The sequence below is a fragment of the Mytilus galloprovincialis genome, chromosome 13, assembly GCF_965363235.1.
Source record: "Mytilus galloprovincialis chromosome 13, xbMytGall1.hap1.1, whole genome shotgun sequence".
In the NCBI taxonomy this organism is placed as follows: domain Eukaryota; kingdom Metazoa; phylum Mollusca; class Bivalvia; order Mytilida; family Mytilidae; genus Mytilus; species Mytilus galloprovincialis.
In genome coordinates this window covers 41,071,432-41,081,956 of record NC_134850.1, presented here as the reverse complement: position 1 = coordinate 41,081,956, position 10,525 = coordinate 41,071,432, and the positions used below count along the sequence as shown (strand labels likewise).

At 30.3% G+C, this 10,525-nt stretch overlaps 1 protein-coding gene across 1 annotated transcript in view; it reads left to right on the top strand.

Annotated features, from left to right (window-relative positions):
* Positions 1–352: 352 nt before the first annotated feature.
* The window catches only part of LOC143056268 (uncharacterized), a 31,232-nt gene continuing 21,059 nt past the window's right edge, over positions 353–10,525 (top strand). The window contains exon 1 of the mRNA XM_076229363.1: positions 353–452. The gene's annotated coding sequence lies outside the window, so the exon portion shown is untranslated. The remainder of the gene's footprint in view (positions 453–10,525) is intronic.

Genomic DNA, 10,525 nt, shown 5'->3' with positions numbered 1-10,525 from the left:
ATTATTTATTTTGACCATTATTCTCTATTCTATAAACCCCATCCAGACCCTCTTTATTTTATGTCTTTTTACCTATTCTTTCTATTTCCATCAAAGTTTCATTTTCTTTGTTACTGAAAACAAGGATTTGTATAGTAAAACTTACTATACAAATCCTTGCTGAAAACAATGAATAATAATTATTTCACTGAAAAAAGCACCTGAAATAACAAATTAAAAAAAACCAAAACTCTAGGATCTGGTATTGATTTACGGTAGGGTTGGTAAACTATACAATAAATTGTTCTAGAATTGACGAAACTCTGCTTGTTTGAATCACAGAGGCGATAATTGCAAAATTAATGATGGAAATACTACATATGATTTCGTACGTTTATCATAAATAAGTTATTTTGTTCCATACCAAAACGTTGACCTCAAATACATAAAGGAAGAATTCTGACAAGCGACTGGTAAGATTTTTGTATTTCAAACAAATATATGAAGACATGAATTGTGAATTTCTTTCTTTATCAGTTAGAATGTTATAAATAATATTTCATCAAATTATTTGGTATGCATTTAATTTCAATAATCTGGTAAAGATAAATGTATTGTTAAGGGCATATCCAGCTAACACATAATATTTTCATGATATTATTGACTGGTTATATATATGTTTGTCAAAAATATTTTCCAAAAAATATTTTATAGACATTTTTTTACATCAGAAATTATGCATGAATGATATTTTAACAATAATATTTCATCCCAATGTTTTATTGCAATAATATAAAAACATTTTTTTGTAAATATTTTTTATTATAAATAAATAAATATTCTTTGCTTATCTTTTTAAAATGTTAAATCGACAGTTTTATAAATGAGAACAATTGTATGTTGAGGAGACATTTCTCTGCAATATTCAATCAATATCTGATGGACATTTTTATATTACATTTAATATATATATTTTTTAGATGTGTAAGAGAAATATTTTTAAAACATTTTTGATTAATATCTATGTAAAGTATAGGTTTGATGTATAATAAAATAAAAAATATAAAAATGGTAATATCTAATGAATATTTCAATAACATCATAACAATATATTTTTTCGATTTTATTTTAAAAAAATATTAGTTAAAGACGTTTTAAACGTTTTAAGATTATATGTTTAATAGATATTTGTAAGATGTATGATAGAAATGTTTTTCAAATGTTTGATAGTGATATTTGAGTGCATGAAACACATGTTTGATATGAAAAAAGAAATATTTTATAAACATTTTTACATAATATTTCTAATTGATATTTGTAAGATGTACGACAAATGTTTTTCTAATGTTTGTAAGTGATATTTGTGTGAAGCCCATATGTTTGATATGAAAAAGGAAAAATTTTTTATATAATTTTTTAATCAGATTAACACGAATGTCTCCTCATTTTTTATAGAAAAGTTTTGACAATTCTAATCTAACTTAGATGAAAATTACATTCAAGTCAAAATAAACATTATCTAGCGAATAACGATTGTTTGAAGAGCATTGAGGACTCAGTAAAAAATTAAATGATAAATTCATACCAAATAGGACTACGATAATCTGTGCATATAACTAGAAAATTCTTTGTATTTTGCCTCATGCAAAGTTTTTAAAACAGTGATTCAATGATAAAAATATATTATTGATATTTCATGCCAATAACGAAATATAAGCCAACATTGTGCCAACGTATTAGGTACTTATCTCCCCCCTTTATACCACATAATTAAAAATTTATTTTTTATAGTATTCCAACGTTCTAACAAAAAAATGTGCTCTTCATTCTCTTTATCTAACATTTTCATATCTGTGTAGTCATTTGAATATATTTACCTAAATGATTGAATAATTTTATGAACAAAAAAGAAATATTTAAAACCAGCCCAAAACAACAAATACAATTTGAATATATTTTTTTTTCCATCTGAATTGAAAGCAACAGACGATTGACATGAAAAATTTAACTTGCTCTTCAATCGGTAGTTGAGAAACTACTGAAAATATATATCTTATATTCTATACCAATAGATTATAAGAGTTGAATTATAAACAATCATTACTATGCATCAACTATTCATTAAAATGGGTATAAACAGATACAGTTGTAGACTGTATTTAAAAAACATTTGGTAGACATCAATAAAACATATCCTACACATAAAAAGAATATTTTGTCCAGATGTTTGAAAGATGTTGTCTCGATATTTTCAATTGACACTGAATAATATCAAAATTATGTTAAAATCAAGAGATTTAAAAATAATGCTCTTTAAACATCCAGAACAAATATTTCCTGAAAATATGCTATTCACATGAGTAAAGCCAGACATATCACGTCAAAAACATGTTTTTGAATGATATTTTGGTGACATTTTGCAATATATTTTTAAAATATCAATAAAATGTTTTTGTGCTACCTGGGTATATCCAACAGTCTATTTCTGACGGTGAGAATTTTTTCCCTTTAAGATATATAGGCTATTTTTTACCTGCTTAAATCAAATATATATGTAATAAAAAATATACCTTAATGTGCTACTTTTTGAGTAAAATGAGGTCGAAATTTCAGGTATTTGCTCAAAATGCGGATTTGTGGATGTATTCCCCCCCCCCCCCCCCCCGACAGAAATGCATAACTCTTTTGTTTTAAAAGACAAACGCAAGCTGTTTTTTTGTTAAATTATTTATAAGTTCTCTTTTATATAAGCATTCTATATAAAATTTATAAAATATTTTGTTTCGAAATAACTAAAATTTATCAAATCTTCATGAATGTAGAAAAAAACGTAATTTTTTGCTTTATATTTATCAAATTTAAAAAAATTGCATCATTGACTTTTTCATGAAATTTGGTACAAATAATATTCATACGTAATCAAACCGAATGTCTATTTAATACAGAGGGGTCCATGAACTCGTTTAAAAGTTAAATCAGTTTGAATGATAAAAATCAGTCGCAAAATGCATCTTTTCTCGATATGTTGCAGTTTGACGTCGCAAAAATAATATTTTACGTTAGGAACGATACAGTTTTGATCCTGTATTTACAGTTTGATGAAAATTTCCATATAGGCTAGTTTTTGCCTGCTTAAATCAAAAATGTGATAAAAAACATACCTTCATGTGCTACTTTTTAAGTTAAATGAGGTCGAAATTTTGTATATTTGTTCAAAATTTGAATTTGTGGCCGTATTTTCCATTTCGAAAGAAAGCCATTACTTTTTTGTTTTAAAAGATAAACACAAATTGTTTTTTGTTAAATAATTTGTTATTTTTGTATTTTATAAGTATCCTTAGAAAATATGCATTTTTTATTCAGAAATAACTCATATTAATTTTATCAAATGGTCATTATTATTATTATTATTATTATTATTATTATTATTGTTATTGCATAGCAATATAATATTTCCCACAGAAAGTAACCAAAAGTTAGCGTGCAATAAATTCTAATATTGCACTAGTGCAATAAATCTTCAAAATTCATGACGTCATCAACAACAAAATCTTAGTTTAAACCAATTTTTACTTTAAATATTATATTGCTATACAATAAAAGGGTTATTGCATGAATATTGGGGAATATTGTCCCTCGTAGAACATATATTGCACTCGCAAGCTCGTGCAATATAAAATTCTACTCGGGACAATATTATACAAATATATCATGCTGACAAGGGGTATTTGCCAAAAATACCGGTTGAGAGGTACAAATTTCCAGAGCCGTTAGGCGAGGGAAATTTGGTTACCTCGAAACCGGTCTTTTTGGCAAATACCCCTTGTAAGCATGATATAATTGTTTAATTCCACCGAATGTTCCACCTCAGAAAGTTTATTATAATCAGTATCATATGAAATTTCGACTTGAATGTATAATTTTTGTATACACTGCAGCTGTGCTTTTTGCGCAGTCAAATTGCATTGACCGTCTAATCATTTATTATCATTTTTTTATGTAAAGTCACTGACTGTATATATATCTCCCTTTTTATGATAATAAGCTGGTTCTCGGCTGACTACTACACTTTGTTCATCAGTTTCAGTGAAGCGTTATATAAGTGGATTCCAGTTTTATGTGACCGGTTGACAATTCGTTTCGGTTGAGTTTTATTTATGACGGCATTCCCGGAAATTTTACGTCATTCGGTCCAAATTCAATAATGATGCTTTTCATCCTAAATATTTCATCTGGAACCATATATTTAGAATGACCATGAATTTGTCATATTAGAATAGAAATAATTCATTGAGTAATTTTTAGACATGGTATTCCCCATCTTCCATGGCATTTGCTAGGGTATTTCCCATCTGCCATGGTATTTGCTAAGAAATACCCCAGCATATGGAATTCCCTAATGGCAAATACCCCGTCAGAGAAAAAAAAATCTAAATATATAGAAATTGGTGAAAAATACCATGGTTCTCATCCAATCAAAATACAGCATTATTACATAAGGTGGAATTATCCCCAATATTCATGCGATAACCCTATATTATTATTATTATTATTATTATTATTATTATTATTATTATTATTATTATTATTATTGTAATATAATATTTCCAACAGAAAGTAACCAAAAGTTAGCGTGCAATAAATTCTATAATTGCACTAGTGCAATAAATCTTCAAAATTCATGACGTCATCAATGACAAAATATTAGTTTAAACCAATTTTTACTTTCAAATATTATATTGCTATACAATAAAAGGGTTATTGCATGAATATTGGGGAATATTGTCCCTCGTAGAACATATATTGCACTCGCAAGCTCGTGCAATATAAAATTCTACTCGGGACAATATTTCCCAATATTCATGCAATAACCCTATATTATTATTATTATTACTATTATTATTATTATTATTATTATTTATTCGATTATTATTATTATTATTAATAATAATAACAGAGACATACATATGTCTCTGTTAATGATAATTTGTTTTAAATTATTATTATTAGTAGCAGTATTGTGAAATCTTTTATTCGAAAGTGTGAACCATACTAAGTTGAGATGTAGTATTATTGCCGATGAGACAACTCTTCAACAGATTCAAAATGGCGTGGATATCCCCGTACGGTCTACAACGACAAATAAAACCCATACCAGTCAGCTATAAAGGGCATGAAAAAATGAAAAACAATTCAAACGAAAAAAATATTAACCTGATCTATGACAAAACAATGAACGAAACACAGATAAAACAGACATTAACAAATAACAAACACTGAATTACAGGCTCCTAACACGGGACAGAAAAAAGAATGTACCATTGTCTTCCTCATCGTAGTATAATCGTATCAATATCATAGTAGAAGCTAATAAAGACGTAGTGAAATCAGGATAGTCACAGTGAAATCGTTGTAAGGTTGTAGGGAAATATTTCCCATTGGTTTTCCCGATTGCACCAAGTTTCCAATGCGATGCTTCTACGCCCATCCCGATCTTAATAAGTCCTTACTACGATATCCCTATACGCTTCTATAATACGACTAGTTTTGGGCACGACTCCACTACGAATGTTTTGAACATGTTCAAAGTTGGTCGTGGACCTCTATGATCGTAAAGACTTATTCGATCTTACCACGGCCACCACGATCTTACTACGACTTCCAAAATTTTTCATAATTTCTGAGATCGTAGCGCGATCGTTGTCCTAGTGTAATGGGAATATTACCCCCCTTGTTTTAAAGTCGCAGTTCTTCCCTTCTGCAACTTGATGGATGCACTTAAAAAAAACTGGATTGATTGAAAATTAATTCTACGTCTGAATATTTGCCACGTTTAGCAAACAGCAAACGAAAATATAATCAATTACTAGTAACCAATCAAAGCACTTGCAAAAAAGGGGGAAAAAAAATTGCACGAACCCCAAAAGTTTATATATCCCAGAAATTGATGGCCTTAGACCGTTTTGAAACTTCTTTTTGCATTTTTGGTTTTGAATGCCCTTCAATTTCGTTATTGGTTTGGCATTGCAATTATTTTTGGAGCACGACTAACGAGTCTTTAGTTCGCAAACGAAGTCAAGTGTAAATTATACACCTTGTATCTTTGATGAGTTTTTATTCTTTCATACATAATTCTTTAAAAGAAAACTTACTTATTTAATTTGTAACAGCTCATTAACTTAAAATCTTTAAAAAAAAAAGTAAGTAAATCCAGGTGTATCCACAAAGCTTAACAAATATACACTATACGGTATGAGTTTTTCTCAATGTTGAAGGACGTACGGTGGTCGATAATTGCTTACATCCACTTCATTTGGACTCTGGTGGAAAGTAGTCTCGTTTGCAATCAAACCACATCTCCTTAATTTTATATAATATTGATACATGTTCAAGAGTTCGGTTAAGGTTTCTTCTTATTGCCCAAAATATGATTAACATTCGTTGAAAAAAATAATTGTCATATGATTTCAACACTGAAATTTCTAATTGTCTGAGGTTTTTAATAATATTCTACTATGTGTTTCTTTATTCTCCATTGGCTAGAGGTATAGGGGAGGGTTGAAATCTCACAAAACATGTTTAACCCCGCCGCATTTTTGCGCCTGTCCCAAGTCAGGGGCCTCTGACCGTTGTTAGTCTTAAATGTTTTTATAATTTAAGTTCATTTATATATTTTGGAGTTTAGTGTGACGTCCATTTTCACTGAACTAGTACACAATTTTATTTAGGGGCCAGTTGAGGACCACCTCCGGGTGTGGGATTATCTCGCTGCGTTGAAGACCCATTGGTCGCCTTCGGCTGTTGTCTGCTTTTTGGTCGGATTGTTGTCTCTTTAACATATTCCCCATTTTCATTCTAAATTTTATCTGATAAAAAAAAAAAAAAAAAAATGGTGAAATAATTTTTATGTTATTTTTTTAACATGTAATTACTTTAAAATGTAGTGAGCATGTAGATGTTGATGTGTTAATGGCGATTTCATGTAATTCACATTATAATTATAACGATAATTGTAGATAAATACTGCTCTGTAATCGATAAAGGTAATTTATTCGGAGATTATCAATCAATATTTCACATGGTTATTATCAAGCTGTTATGATATTATTTGTGACGTCAAATATTTTACTTAAAATCTAAACGTTTGGAAATGTGGTTTTAATGTATGCCTTTACAATTAATAATTCGTTTCTCTATCTTTAGTTTTTGGTGGAAGAAGACTTCAAGTCTTCTGAAGGCCTATAGTGCCGACTTTAAAATCATTGAACCTCCGTATGCCGCATTCGTTTCTGTGTATTACAATTTCATGACAACTTCTGATTCCTGACACCAATTTTTATACATGATTAAGCATCTGATTCATTTAATTTGTAAATTAAGATTGAAAAACAATCACTATCGAAAATATGTACCCTTTTATTTATGTAAATTATTAGATTTCATCTCATCTACATCAACGTTATTTGTTTACTTGTAACCGGATGTTTTTACCATAGATATTTGTAGTACGCATGCGTGAATTTGGTATAGGGACAACTCGCCCTGTTTACATGTTCGCTCTTGGTCTGTTCTTTCCCCGTATAGTACGTTCGCCATGTGTTCATTCTCTTTACTATTATCAAGGATGTTTTATAATACGTCCTTGCATTTATTAAAAAAATATTGATATTAAGGGTATCGTTACAAAACTCTAAAACACGATTTAGTGAAAATCACCTGTTCCTTATTTTGTTCCCAAGGTAGGACAATCGTGTTTAGCCAATCAAATTCTGTGTTTCTTATGATCTATTAATAAGCCAATCAAAAACGTTTTCTGTGAAGATTATTCTAACATGCTACATTTTGAACTTGTGTTGTTTTCATCTAGTTGTTAAATCGTGAACATGGCATGTAAATTTTCATCTGCAAGCAGGTTCTTACACAGCTTAAGGATAAAAGCATGGCTGATTGACAAAGTTCAATGATGTAGTACTACCATAAAGATAATAAACAGTTTTTTTTTTCACTTATTTATTGACATAGTACTTTTAACTTATTTGATTTTTGTATCAATTAAATCATTTAAAGGACAATGTACTATTCTTTTTTCACGAAAACTAACAAACAGGTTCGGACCCCCATCCCCCATTATGAGTGATGTCCCTAAAACAAGGGGTCATTTTACTGATGAAAAAAAAGAAAAAAGAAAATTTTTAAGATTTTTAACTCAAAAGTGGGAAAATTCATTATATTTGGAACAATTTTTCTAAACGAAGGGTCAACATAATAAAGAAGATATAAGTTTAGAAACATCCCAACATTCTTTTGACATGTTTTGACCATTTAATACTTGATAGATGCATTGTTCTTGGGGAAAAGTTTCATCAAATAATATGATTTTAAAGGTGCTCATTTTTTACAGTGGGTTGTTATGTTCTTCCAATGAGTGCTGTTCCCAACCTGTTAAAGGTCCATCTTTGTGCATAATTCAAAATTGGAAATTTCAACAAGCATCTAATATTCTTACACAAGAAAATAAACCCTGGTCTGCCAGCTACATGTTCATCTTTTCTACCGATTTAATAACTAGAATCATGCAAACAGACTTAAGAAAAAGTCATGTAAGTTTATCATACAAATATGACACTTTTTCTAGACAATCAAGATCGTGCAAATTACTTCGCTCAAAATTGTACCCTTTAAAATTGTTGTCGCGCACTAAAAACCCCCATGGGAACTTTCAAAAGTTGGCGGGTATGTAACAACTTGAAGTCTTACTATTTTTATCCCCCATTTATGGGCATTATGTTTTTTGGTCTGTCCGTCCGTCCTGCTTCAGGTTAAAGTTTATGGTCGAGGTAGTTTTTTATGAAGTTGAAATCGAATCAACTTGAAACTTAGTACACACGTCTTCCTTATGATATAATCTTTCTTTTTTTTTACTGCCAAATTAAAGATTTTACCTAATTTTAACAGTCCACTGAACATAGAAAATGATTGTACGGATGGATGACACATTCTTGTTTGAAGAAAAAAAGATAATCATAATGATAATGGAAAAAAGCAGGCTGAGTTAGTGGGGCTGCTTTTACGGTAATTCAAGTTACCTTTTATTTACTTTCTTCCACCTCAGAGCTATCAGCTCTTTGATTTATAAGATGTTTTGTAGACAGTTGTCTTTTCGTCATGTTTTGATATATTGCCATGGTATTGTTAGTTTTCCTTCGACTTATGATTTTTATTGTACCTTTGGTTTATAAAAAATGTTTCATAATAAAATTGAGAAAGGAAATGGTGAATATGTCAAAGCGACAACCACCCGACCATAGAGCAAACAACAGCCGAAGGCAACCAATGGGTCTTCAATGTAGCGAGAATTCCCGCACCCGTAGGTGTCCTTCAGCTGGCCCCTAAAATATGCATAATAGTACAGTGATAATGGACGTCATACTAAACTCCGAATTATACACAAGAAACTAAAATTTAAAATCATACAAGACTAACAAAGGCCAGAGGCTCCTGACTTGGGACAGGCGCAAAATTGCGGCGGGGTTAAACATGTTTATGAGATCTCAACCCTCCCCCTATACCTCTAGCCAATGTAGAAAAGTAAAAGAATAACAATACGCACATTAAAATTCAGTTCAAGAGAAGTCCGAGTCTGATGTCAAAAGATGTAACAAAAGAAAATAAATAAAATGACAATAATACATAAATAACAACAGACTACTAGCAGTTAACTGACATGCCAGCTCCAGACCTCAATTAAATATATAAGTAAACTATTAAAGCGGATAGCGGCTACAAATTGCGACTCAAGTACATGAATGTCGATAACTTTATACAGAATGTAAATATACGAAAACAACTACTTTGATGTTTGTATGTTACAGAAGATGTTTGGTATTTGTCAACAACCTTATGCCGCACCCCTCCAAAATACACAAAGTAGTCAACTAATCGTTTAGTCTTAGATGCATGGTTTTTTAGTAGTTGTTATTGTCAGTAACTGCAAGTACTGTCAGATCTGTACTAGTGTCTTTTTTTTATTGTGATGATGTATAAATACCCTGGCACGTCCGGTCTGTGATTTTGTGAGATGTTATCTGCTTTGTATTGATCTGATGACTTAAGCGCTTTTCAAATGGTTTTTATAGTTTGTTCTTATGTTGTGCTGTTACGAGACTGTCCTAGTTTAACGAGCCGGTGTGTGCATGTCCGAAGTTAGGAGCCTGTAATTCAGTGGTTGTCGTGTGTTGCTGCTTATCATATTTGTTTTTCTTTCATTGTTTTGTACATAAATCAGACCGTTAGTTTAGAATGAAATTCAAAACAGTGTGGCTGTGGCCATTGATTCACACATTAAATTCATCCATTGACTGGGACAATTTAGGTGAACGTTTGTATGTAACGAACACTGCTCACTATGTACTTTTTAAAGACACTTAAACTATGGGGTCACCAAAGGTTCTCAATACCTTAATAAAGTAATTCGAAAAATTAATCAGAAATAATACGATGTTTTGATTTATATCAATTATATAATTATATAAATCAAAACATAAAG